Source organism: Ostrinia furnacalis, unplaced genomic scaffold (genome assembly GCF_004193835.3).
Source record: "Ostrinia furnacalis isolate ACB-3 unplaced genomic scaffold, ASM419383v2 OfSCF2395, whole genome shotgun sequence".
Lineage (NCBI taxonomy): Eukaryota > Metazoa > Arthropoda > Insecta > Lepidoptera > Crambidae > Ostrinia > Ostrinia furnacalis.
The window spans coordinates 198,527-210,631 of NW_021132634.1; positions in this window are offsets into that span (position 1 = coordinate 198,527).

Consider the following 12,105-nt stretch of genomic DNA (forward strand, 5'->3'; position numbering starts at 1 on the left):
CCCTTGGCGTTTGTTAAAGTTAAAGTAAGATGGTGCAACCCACCCTTGAAACCCACCCCAAGGCCTCTTTTCTTACTGATAAAATGGCCTTTGAATCTGCCATTAGCCTATGATGGCGCCGGCGATGGCGACCTGCATGCGTTGGTGTGGTTGAGGCTTTTAAGGACTCGTACACATAAACACGATATGACGTCGCATCGTGCTACGACGCGGCATCATTTCACGATGCGACGTTGTATCGTGGGACGTGTCATGATTTCGTTCTGTAGTCAGTCGCAGTTAATTTCGAAAATTGACCGCACTAGACGTGTTCTCCTCATGCTAATATTAAAGTGACGAATAAAGAGGAACCATCCTATCCTACTAATATAAACGCGAAAGTTTGTATGGATTTCCAGATTTCTGGATGTTTGTTACTCTTTCACGCAAAAACTATTGAACGGATTTTCATGAAACTTTGCAGCATTATTGTTTACAACCCAGAATAATATATAGGCTATAATTTATGACGATCTGTGACAAACTAAATTTCACACGGGTGAAGCCGCGGGCAAAATCTAGTATTATAAAAGGAAACTGGATCTATTCCACTTCTTTTAATTTTTTAATAACGAGAGCAATTTTAAGACGTGGATGCTGTATCATTTGCTCGTTGTAGATTCACATGATACGACGTCGCAGTGTGAAACATTGCCGCGTCGTAATACGATACGACGTCGTCTCATGTTTATGTGTACGAGCCCTAACAGTTGACAGCACATCACACTACATTTTTATCGCAAAATAGCTCCAATTACCACTATGCAGGGTGTTAGGTAAATGGGTATATGAGCCGACACTAGCCCATGTTAACATGGGCATATAAATGCTATGGTGAAGTCAGAAATTTGATATCATCATTTTATTTTTTTTAATTTTCATACAAAATAAATTTTATAAAATCCGATTTTGTTGTATTGTGATTACTTTAGTTAAATAAAAGATTATTTGCGGATAAAACAGAACAATGTATTTTGCGGTAAAAATGTACGACGGAAGAGCAAGAATGACAGAGCAGTGTTACCAACACAAACATTAAAGAAATTAACACTAATACAGTTCTACCAATATAATATTAGAAAATGTTGCGTTCAGTATCTAACAGATTTGTATGAAAAATAAAATTATTAAAATGAAGATATCAATTTTCTGACTTCACCATACCATTTATATGACCATGTTAGCATGGACTAGTGTCGGCATATACCCATTTACCTAACACCCTGTTTAAGATACAATGTTTTAGATGCCCTGCCTGTTTTCTGAACTCAATTAAACTTGCCTACACCGCATCACAGGACACGATGGGTAAAGTTTTAAATACTTCGGCTTCAAAGAGCTGTGATTAGCAATTAATAATCGGTTTTTAGAATAGGTTGGATACAGCTGGGAAACTTATTTAAAGTAAGTAATTTGTGAGCGGTTATTTTACAAAATATAAATGTGTCCGCGTAGTTTATTGTTTGTGTTCCCACCTTAGGCAATTTGATTTTAATAGAACTGGATCCCGTTTTATCCCCTTAGGGGTGGAGTTTCGTAAAATCCTTTCTTAGCGGATGCCTACGTCATAACATCTACCTGCATGAAAAATTTCAGCCCGATCCGTTCATTGGTTTGGGCTGTGCGTATCACTATGTCAGTCAGTCAGTCACCTTTGAGTTTTATGTATTTAGAAGATAGTGTACTCCAGTAGGTAGGTACAGTTATTGTCCCTGAGCAGTGGTAGGATAAAAGTTATACGATGACGTGTAAAAGCGCTTTATAAAAGCATATTTGCAGAAAAATTACTTTAATGGATTTTCTCGACTCGAAGTTTGCGTGTTGGATATTCATAAAAATAGTCACCGTTTATTTCCATGTTTGTTAAGAAAATTGCAGGCTTTATTATCAACTTTATTGTCTAACAAGTCGACCTAGTAAAAGCGTGTTAAAATAAATATCATTTCTTGCTTTATTATTGTCCTTATTTCATAAGTCCGATCTAGCTATATCCAACGCCTAGTTTTGTAACCCTAGTTGCAGCCTACTAATATTGAAGACCTGTCAGACATACCAGTTCCAAAATATTTTCCTTCCATCGCGCATGTCGTTATGCTTTAAAGAAGATGAATACGACCATTTCTGCTGCTCACGTTTTCAATATCCATTAAAATGTTATTGATTGCTCGATAGTCACTCACCCTGTATACGTAAGAGTTAGGAACGTCTTCCACCGAAGCGGAGCCGATAGGAGATGTGCGGAACGGGCGCAGTGAGCAGGTTGCTTTCACCAAAGCGGAGTGGAAAAATGCGGAGATTTTTTCTCTTTCAGGCCATTTTCCACTAAAAGGACGATATTAAAGGACATAAAGATTAGGTTATTTAAACCAAAGCGGAGCGGAGATGATGAGACTAAGGCCCAGAACAGACGGTGAAACGCAACTGCAACGAAACTGCAACTGCTAGTTACTTTTGAGTTGCATCAAGTTTCTGCCATAGCGTCCGTTGAGAGACCACACATGACGCGACCAGTTTGAAACTTTCAGTTTCAGTTTCATACATCAGAATGATCAGAAAGTTGCAGTTTCGTTGCAGTTGCGTTTCACCGTCTGTTCTGGGCCTTAATCTCTTTTTGAAATTTCTCGTTCTCACTCCGCTCAGTGCGACATATTTTGTATTTGTAACACCGCACATCTCTTCTCCGCTCTACTTAATACTACGAGTAGGTACTCTTACTATCTATAAAAGCGAAAAGTCACTGACTGACTCACTCAACACGAAATCTCAGAAACTACAAGTGCTAGGAGTCTCAAATTTGCATGGGGGTTCCTTTTAGGGCGTAGGCGCTCACTAAGACGGGATACTGCAAAAATCAACCCTTAAGGGGGTAAAACGGGATCCACGCGTACGAAGTCGCGCGCGGCCGCTAGCTTACACTTCTCTCCTCTGTCCTTAGTGGATAACTGGCCTTACACAAACGCAGCACCATTAACCCAGTTAGAAAGGGACACTATGTAAACGCCATGAAACACCATAGTGGACACGCACAGGTGACTTACATAATGTTACGAGAAAAATTAAAGCTCATAGCAGACTTATCAACTCGGAAAGGGATCAACACCTATCGCCTTTCGCAAGCTGTCATCGCCGAGGTGGTTACGTCGGTGCGGATAAGTGTGCGTTGCAGTATGGAGTTTCATACAAAGAATACTGACCGCCTCGAGTTGATACGGTTATGCGATTATCATACTGCGCCGCGCTCCGCCGCGGTCCGCGTGATTTCATATAAAAAATCCCGCGCGCAGACGCGTTGTCAGTGTGGTGTACCGCGCGTGTTTTCTATACAAACTGAGGTACCTACTTGCATACAATGATTAAATCTGTCGTCCCGCGTACCGCGGCGGAGCGCGGCGCAGTGTGATAACCGCCTTACGATCCCTTTCCGGGTTGATAAATGTGCTACGTCCTACGTGTGGCGTGACCACAAATCTACATTAAGTTAAGTATTGTTGAAAAGTTCTCATTTGTCATTAATTATGAAACAAATTAAGCTGTTGTGACATACACGCTAGCGTGTTGACATGTCCAGGCGTGTTTACTATGTTAATACCATTGTCACGTGCGATTATTTGGAAGAATGGCTACCCTCCATTTCCGGAATTTTTGTTGGTTCGTATTTTCATAATTTGTAAAGAATATTCGTATTTAACTTACCTTATAAACTGGCAGACGAGCTTAGCACTGCACAAAGGTACCTGAAAAATAAAAAAAATAGTTAAATCATTAAAGTAATTAAGTTTCTAGTAGTACTATCAATATTACTAACACAAGTAAGGGGTGATTAGTTAATTGTAAACTTCGTTTATATATAACTATTGAAAACCGAATTGAATTCGTTCTTTTTTCCACTAACTAGGTATGCTTATTATTCGTTCATATTCATGAACTTTCATTATAGCATAACCTACTTATTTCTTTTATGGAAACAAGGAAAAAACCGTATTGTAACAAAAAAGCCCGCTAAAAATAACCAATAAACAAAACACCGTAGTTAATTAAATACCAATAAGTACTTGGAGCATCAAAATACTGAAAATTGATGAGGACAAGACCGGGGAAACCTGTACATCGAGTGGAGACGCCCGAATGCCGAAGATTTTAGCGTTTCGACATTCAAACATAGCCCGGACTAATCAGACAGGCCATCGATTATGTGAAATTAGAAAACCTTCTTTCAAATAAAAAACACCCCGTTCAAATATTTCTACCTGTGCCACAGATAGACACATACCTACATAGCGCTGAAAAATATAAAAACTTTTTAAATGTCAAAAAATTAGAGGGAAACCGGTTTTGACTATCAGTAATAAAACAGAGTGATTTTTTCCCTAAAAACTTCTTTGGACGTCCATGGACTATACTATACTATGTCATAAATTCATGGCACGGTAAAGAATTTTAATATTGCTTTCACGAGTAAATTTTCTTTAGGTTTTGTTAATGGAAAAATGCGATGCCACTTTAAAAAGTTACAGTAGCCAATAATGGTAACAAAGGTCTTACCTACGTAACTTAATTGTAGAGAAACTGTAGCTGAAGTTAACGAAAATCAGGACAGGTTACTAAAAAAACTGATGTACTGTTAAAATCTCAACTGGTCATTTTTTGTGAAACAAACGTTTTGCTTTCGTTCTTCTTTCTAAAATGACCTGTCTGCTCTCTCCCGGCTGTGGCCTCAAGTGAATAACGTCGAATTTATCACAGTCCGGCTTTAAACGTCGAGTACCCTCGACTCGTGCTTCAGATATTGGGCTGATTCCTTGTCAGAAGGGGAAATTGTTCTGGAGAACTCCGTTTGCCATTTTGAAAGTACTGAAATGCCTTTTACAGGTAAAAGTATGTAACATCGTGGAAAATATTGCAAAATTTGGTGAGCACAATTTTCGTTTGTTACGGAATTTTTGATTGACATAAGGTCTAGCTAATTTAGCAGACACCACAAGGGCAAGGTGGACAGATTAGCTAATAAAGGCCGGCTAAATTGGAATTCATTTGGGGAGGTCTATGAACATAGGCTAAGAGCAGTGAACTGTGTGTGTAGATGATGATGATGATCATCATCAAATCATCATCAATTTATACTACGTAGTCATTCTAACTTTGTTTGCACCTATTTGAGCAAAAAGCCAAAATATGAGATGCATGCTAAGCAATAATGATTTAAAGAACCAAAGTAACACATACAGCCCTTTAGTTGTTAAACTTATTTGATACTAGCTTTCCGCCCGCGGCTTCGCCCGCGTGGAATTTTGTCTGTCACAGAAAAACTTTATCGCGCGCGTCCCTGTTTCAAAAACCGGGATAAAAACTATCCTATGTTTTTTCCCGGGACTCAAACTATCTCTATGCCAAATTTCATCAAAATCGGTTGCGAGGTTTAAGCGGGAAAGCGTAACAGACAGACAGACAGACAGACAGAGTTACTTTCGCATTTATAATATTAGTTGGGATATATAATATATATATATATATAAAATATATATATAGTTGGGAAGTTGGGATTGGGATTTGCGAGTCAATTTCATATTCTGATATCATCCATAACATCAACAAAGTCTACACATGATGGCAGTTATTCAGCTATCTTTGTATGCTATTGCGGTGTATCTTCTGCCCACCATAACAACAACATTGCCCCCAGTCGTATCGCTAACGATTCATTCGGAAGTTTGTTCTTTAGGAGCCACAGTATACATGCTACTTTTAGCTTTTAGCATCGGCAATCGGCGATTTAGCTGCTTTTTAAAAGCTAAATGCAGCGATCACAGAATCCACACCGTACACCTAAAAACACCAAACGCGGTGGTTAAAAGTCGCTTTTTAGAAACTCGACGCAGCGATAGCAGTCGCTAAATATCGCCACCGACACATGAAGTCGCGAAATCGCGACGCTGCATCGATGGAGTCGCTAAAATGTGCGATTCCAATACCGCGTCCGAACGTGTGAAGTCGCAAAATGCGATGCTACATCGATAGAGTCGCTAAATACGGCGATTTCAATACCGCGTCCGAACGCATGAAGTCGCGAAATCGCGACGCTGCATCGATGGAGTCGCTAAAATGCGCAAATTCCGATACTACGTCCGAACGCATGACGTCGCGAAATCGCGATGCTGCATCGATAGAGTTGCTAAAACGCGCGACTCCGATACTACGTCCGAAGGCATGCCGTCGCGAAATCACGATGCTACATCGATAGAGTTGCTAAAATGTGCAATTTCGATACCGCGTCCGAACGCATGAAGTCGCGAAATCGCGACGCTGCATCGATGGAGTCGCTAAAATGTGCGATTCCAATACCGCGTCCGAACGTGTGAAGTCGCGAAATGCGATGCTACATTGATAGAGTCGCTAAAACGTGCGAGTCCAATACCGCATGCGAACGTGTGAAGTCGCGAAATGCGATGCTACATCGATAGAGTTGCTAAAACGTGCGATTCTGATACCGCGTCCGAACGCATGAAGTCGCGAAATCGCGACGCTGCATCGATGGAGTCGCTAAAATGTGCGATTCCAATACCGCGTCCGAACGTGTGAAGTCGCGAAATGCGATGCTACATCGATAGAGACGCTAAAACGCGCGAGTCCAATACCGCGTCCGAACGCATGAAGTCGCGAAATCGCGATACTGCATCAATCTTTATTATTTAAATAAAAGAAAGTCGTGTTAGTTTCTCCACTTATAACTCAAGAACGGCTGAACCGATTTAGCTGAAAATTGTCAGGGAGGTAGTTTAGAGCCAGGAAAAGGACATAGGATACTTTTTATCCCGTTCTAAATAAAAAAAAGTCTGCTTATTTATTGCCATTAAGGCGGAACAAAGTTCGCCGGGTCAGCTAGTAAATAATAAAATAAATAAAGTGAGCGGTGAGCTCACTCATGACACAAGCATATTTAGCTTAGTATGAGGGGCTAACGGGACTAATAGTAACTTGTAAAATAACAAATCACTATTAATCTGAAAGTAGCTCGTCTGCTGTGGCCCTAAGTTCGCTATTGACTTGGATGGCAACTTCGAAGTTTCCCTGTTAATGGTGTTTTCGAAGTCTGGTGAACAGGTGTCCGGTGGTAAAGAAATGTTGCTTTCCGAGTTTTGTTGGGGACTTTGTAAAGACGAGTTTGTGAAATAAAATGTCTTGTGGTTGGGGAGTTGGACTCTCTTAATAGAGATCTGGGTTTGATTCCTAAATGGGTTATAAATTAAAAGAAATAATTCGTAACTAATAATAATAAGCCTGTGGAAGTAACTTATTGGTAACTAATTGGTAAAGACTGAAATCCACGCTGGTGAAATCGCGGGCAAGAGCTAGTTTTACATTAATCGTTCTTCGTTTGTTTCGCATTTTGCAAGCTAAATCCAACAGTCTGGCTGATAATTTTTCAAAAGTGATTTCTTAATAATAATTATTTATTTCAAAACTTAATTGCACACACAAAAAAAGAAGTACAAAAGGCGAATTTAATGCAATGCGGCATTCTCTCCTAGCTAACCTTAGGCAAATCAGAGAATTTGAGTAGGCGGTGCAAAATCTATCTTATCAGGGTTTCAGGGAATATCAAGTGCTTCTATAGTGCGTCTTAAAGCTAAATAGGTATCATAGTATCTAATATTATGTTGTGGTATCGTAGCAATGAGGGTTTTCGCGTATGAAAGATCCGCTAGATGGCAGGATGTGGATGTGGGGTCTGACTGCTGCGTGAGTGGTGGATTTTGACATATCTGTCAATGTCATGTCAAATATAACCAATCATGCAGCATTTGGACCTTGCGTCTACGTATTGCCATCTGGCGGATTTTTCATACGCGAAAACCCTCATTATTGTCGAAGGTATATATATAACTATGTATTTATACCGCGTAAACCCGATACATCTTATCAAATATGTCTCTTAAAAATCGCTTGTAAAGGCTTTCCGTAACCGTATAAGAACATCTCGAGTATTATCGAGACATTCATCCATACAGGGTGTTCACAATACAACAAAATCAATTTTTCAGCGAAACTAATACTTTACCTTTTATGGTGTGATTCAGAATGGATTACCTACTTAGTTTAAATACTTTTCACTTTACAGACAACAGCGGTTTCTATCTTTGTTGTAAGATTGCGCCTATTACAACTAAGTATATTATTAAAAACCATTAGTGCTTGACGTATCGTCGAATCCACAAAAAAAACTAAATATGTACATCAATTCAAAATTATTATAAGCATTCGTTAGCACACGTTATCATAGTTCTTTCTGTCTGTCTATTGAGTGGAAAAGCCAATTTTTATTGAATGTTACGTATTTATTGATATTAAAAATGAACAAATTCAATTTAAATAGAAATTCAGACAAGTATATAGGAACTTATATTTGTGTGACTTCTGTTGTTTATTATCAAGATTATACATTGGAAAATTTCCGTCGAATATACCTATAGAACTGGTTCAAGGCGAGAGTGAATAGGCACTAACAGGGCAGATATGTACCATCCTAGACTGCATCTCACTTAACACCAGGTGCGAATGTGGTCAAATGCCTTGTTATGCATAAAAAAAATTCACCTGTTACAAAACAAAAGTTTGAGTCACTCTAGTTTGGTATTTCGTTAAACACCCTGTATTCGTATGAATGGGGTTTCTGTGTCAAGACGCCTTACTAGGAACTCATTTCGCATCCCCTGTGATTTGGTTCGGATCTATTACGGGTAGAATATAATTTGAAATACCGGGAAGCCAAATACTATGACGCCCACAGTTATGCTTGACCATTACCATTGTTGTTGTTGACCATAGGTCGAGCACTTTTAACTCAGTCACGGGAGGAGTGACATTGACATTTATGACGTAACAGAGCGTATATTAAGTCTGAAGGAGATCTGAAGCAGGGATGTTATGGATTTCCGTAACCGTAACCGAAACTTTCGGATATCCGAAATAAAAAATATCCGAAACCCTAACCGTAACCGATTCGGATAGTTTCGTATGTAGGCAGTTTAAATTGTTTTTTGTATAGCATTATAATATGTAAAGGCATAACAGCCTGATTTACCTTTATAATGCAATCTAGTATCGCTTTTTATTTTTTTATTACTTTTTATTCGGTGTAAAGTGTGCGGCCATGAATGAACCGTGTTGGACAACTATTGCAAATTGCATCCTAAAGCACAGATATCCGTAACCGTAACCGAAACTTTCGGATATCCGAAATAAAAAAAGTATCCGAAAGTTTCGGTTATGGTTACGGATATCCATAACATCCCTGATTAAAACCCTTCCGTGCCGTACTCATACCTCGATCACTGATTCACTGACTGAGTAAACCTATAATTTTATTCTCACAAGCTACATTTTCTCTTGTTATTGAAATGTTCACTTCCAGTTAAAGTGAACTATGGTTAAACTATTTTGCGGTTATTCCTGAAACTATGTAAGTTGTCCAACTCTCGCTCTCACCGCTGCAATGTATATTATACAGCTTGGTGAATGAAACCTCTGAAAGTTAAGTAGTCCTGGGGATAGCACACTGTCTTGGAACTCGCAACGGATTTGTTCAAAAGAATGTAGGGAATAAGTATAGCCTCGGTTATATTCCCACCTCTCGTTCCCACCGCTGCAACTCCTGTGTAGCCAGGATCTACAGCTTGACCACCAATAAAAACCCAACCAGTGAAGGTCAAGTTTGTCCCGGGGGAAAGTTAAACTGTCTTTGGACCCACAACGAAAGTAATCAGTTGAGTATGATATATCATTAGACTACCCTTTATAGGAAAGCAAGAGACAGATGACTGTATTTAAATGCTCTTAACAGTTTTCTTCACTACATTTTATAACAAAGTCCTCCACAGTGTTAGTCTGTATGTCCCTGATAAACTAAAAAAAAAATGTACGGATTTTCATGCGGTTTACTTAAATGATATTGTAGATAAGTTGGTTATAAGACACTCAAATCTTGGTTTGTCGTAGAAATTAAGTACTACATTTATTTTATCATAGAGATACGGTGCTAAGTAATATAGTTGGCGTTTAATGAATGTTGAACGGGGAAGAATTGCCGAGCATACCTTGTCAGTCCTACGCTTATGCGGTTTTTTATTAGTTCTCCTGGGTTCGTATACGAGCACAGAGTGCTGAAGAAGAATAGAATGTAGTACGAACAGCTGTCTGATTGAAATAATTTTGCATTCCTGGTAAAGTTGGGTGGTTGGATAACGACGAGATTTTTTCATCATAACCTTGAGAATTGACCTCTGAGCCCGTGAGTTTGATGATTATAGTTTTACATGCTCCTCCCCATGCTGCGATGCAATAGCTCAAAACAGACTGTGCAAGCGCATAATAAACACATTTTAAAGAATGGGGATTAAGTACATTTCTAAGCTTATAAAACATATAAATCAATTTCCGGGTACGTGAAGACAGGCTTGCAATTTGAGCATCCCATGACATAGTTTCATCAAGTAGAACACCGAGATACCTAATGTCGTTTACCCGTTCCAGAGCGACACAGTCACACAATGACTGTCCCACAGTTCTGTTACAAGTGTGCGCCTTAACACTGAAAGTTGAGCTAGGTTTTGTCGATCGTCTAAGGCAGAAGGTTATAAACTTAGACTTCAGGACATTGAGAGTCAGCTGATTCATTCGTAGCCAAGTTACTATATGTTTAAGACCATTTTCAGCGTTCTGTTTAGCTATAGCCCAAGTATCTTGTATAGTTTTTTAATATTATGTGGTTTTACTAAATGTATGGAAGATGGAAACATTTCATTTTCGGAAAGATCCAGTTAATTCTGTAACCTATTATTGGTACCGTTTAAAAGAGCTTGTTAAGCACTTTCAGAATCAGTAATCAGTTTTTCGATATCTTGTATAGTTTAGAAATAATCGAGTGAGATCACTTAACGTTTCCACCCTGTAGAGAGAAGCCAACTAATGCGCTGAGTTCGAAACTCAGTGTCGCATTAGAAATTCACACACACAAAGTAATCAAAATATGTGCTCATTATCCACTGCGGTATCAGTACTCAACGTTCGAATAATCTTTAGTACATCGCAAGAAATGTAAACTGTTTACATTATAACATCGCTGCTGTCATCATTGCTGTCATGAGCAATGTGTTCTGTTTTTGGGCATATTGCTGCGACACCGGCCCCGCCCCCTTGTCACATCTCCCTTTAATTTCTGTGATCTGTGCTTGGGATAAATATTTCAGCATAGAGCTTAGTTAAAATACATTGTGGTTATGAATATTAATAACATAACAAAAGACAGATTAAATAGTGCCATGTTTTAGTCAAAACATTTTCAGTATTCCATGATCCTTTGAAACATTAAAGCTGAGTTACACCACCTAGCTTTTACCGTAATTTTAACGATAACCGGTGCTTTTTGTATGGAGTTTGACAGATCAGGTGATCACTTACCATCAGGTGATTCGTCTGCGCGTTTTCCTCCTGTCACATAAAAAAAAGATTGTTGACGTTTGTTAAAGTTAAAGTAAGATGGTGCAGCCCAGCCTAAGTAAGGTAGGTACATACTTAACTTTTAAATAATTTGGTATTTGCGAGTATATTGCCTCTTAAATTAAATTAAATGATTTATTAGCTCTCAACTTTAATAGTTTCTCGAATGTAAAATGAAATAAACTTACTTATGAGTGAAAAGGTATAATAATAATGTGAAAATACTTTCAAGTTAGAAAGCTATTATATTTTATTTAAGATTTATCTTCAAACTTGCTGAAAATATTACTTCGACCTCTCAAAGTTCGCTAGACATGTTTCATATTATTTATCACACACATGTTGACGTACTTTAGTACTGTTTGACAGTTTTAGAAATACTTTTAAGATATTTTCTAAATAAGTTAACGTATGAGACATACCTATTTTATTAGTAGATCTACTTCTATGGAATTAACTAATTGATAACAAATGAAATTTAAAAAAGAGTTCATACCTACTCGTAGTACATAATTTTTTAATTTTTTTGTTACATGATTTTCCTGCTAACTCCTCTAGCTAAACGTAGGCTAA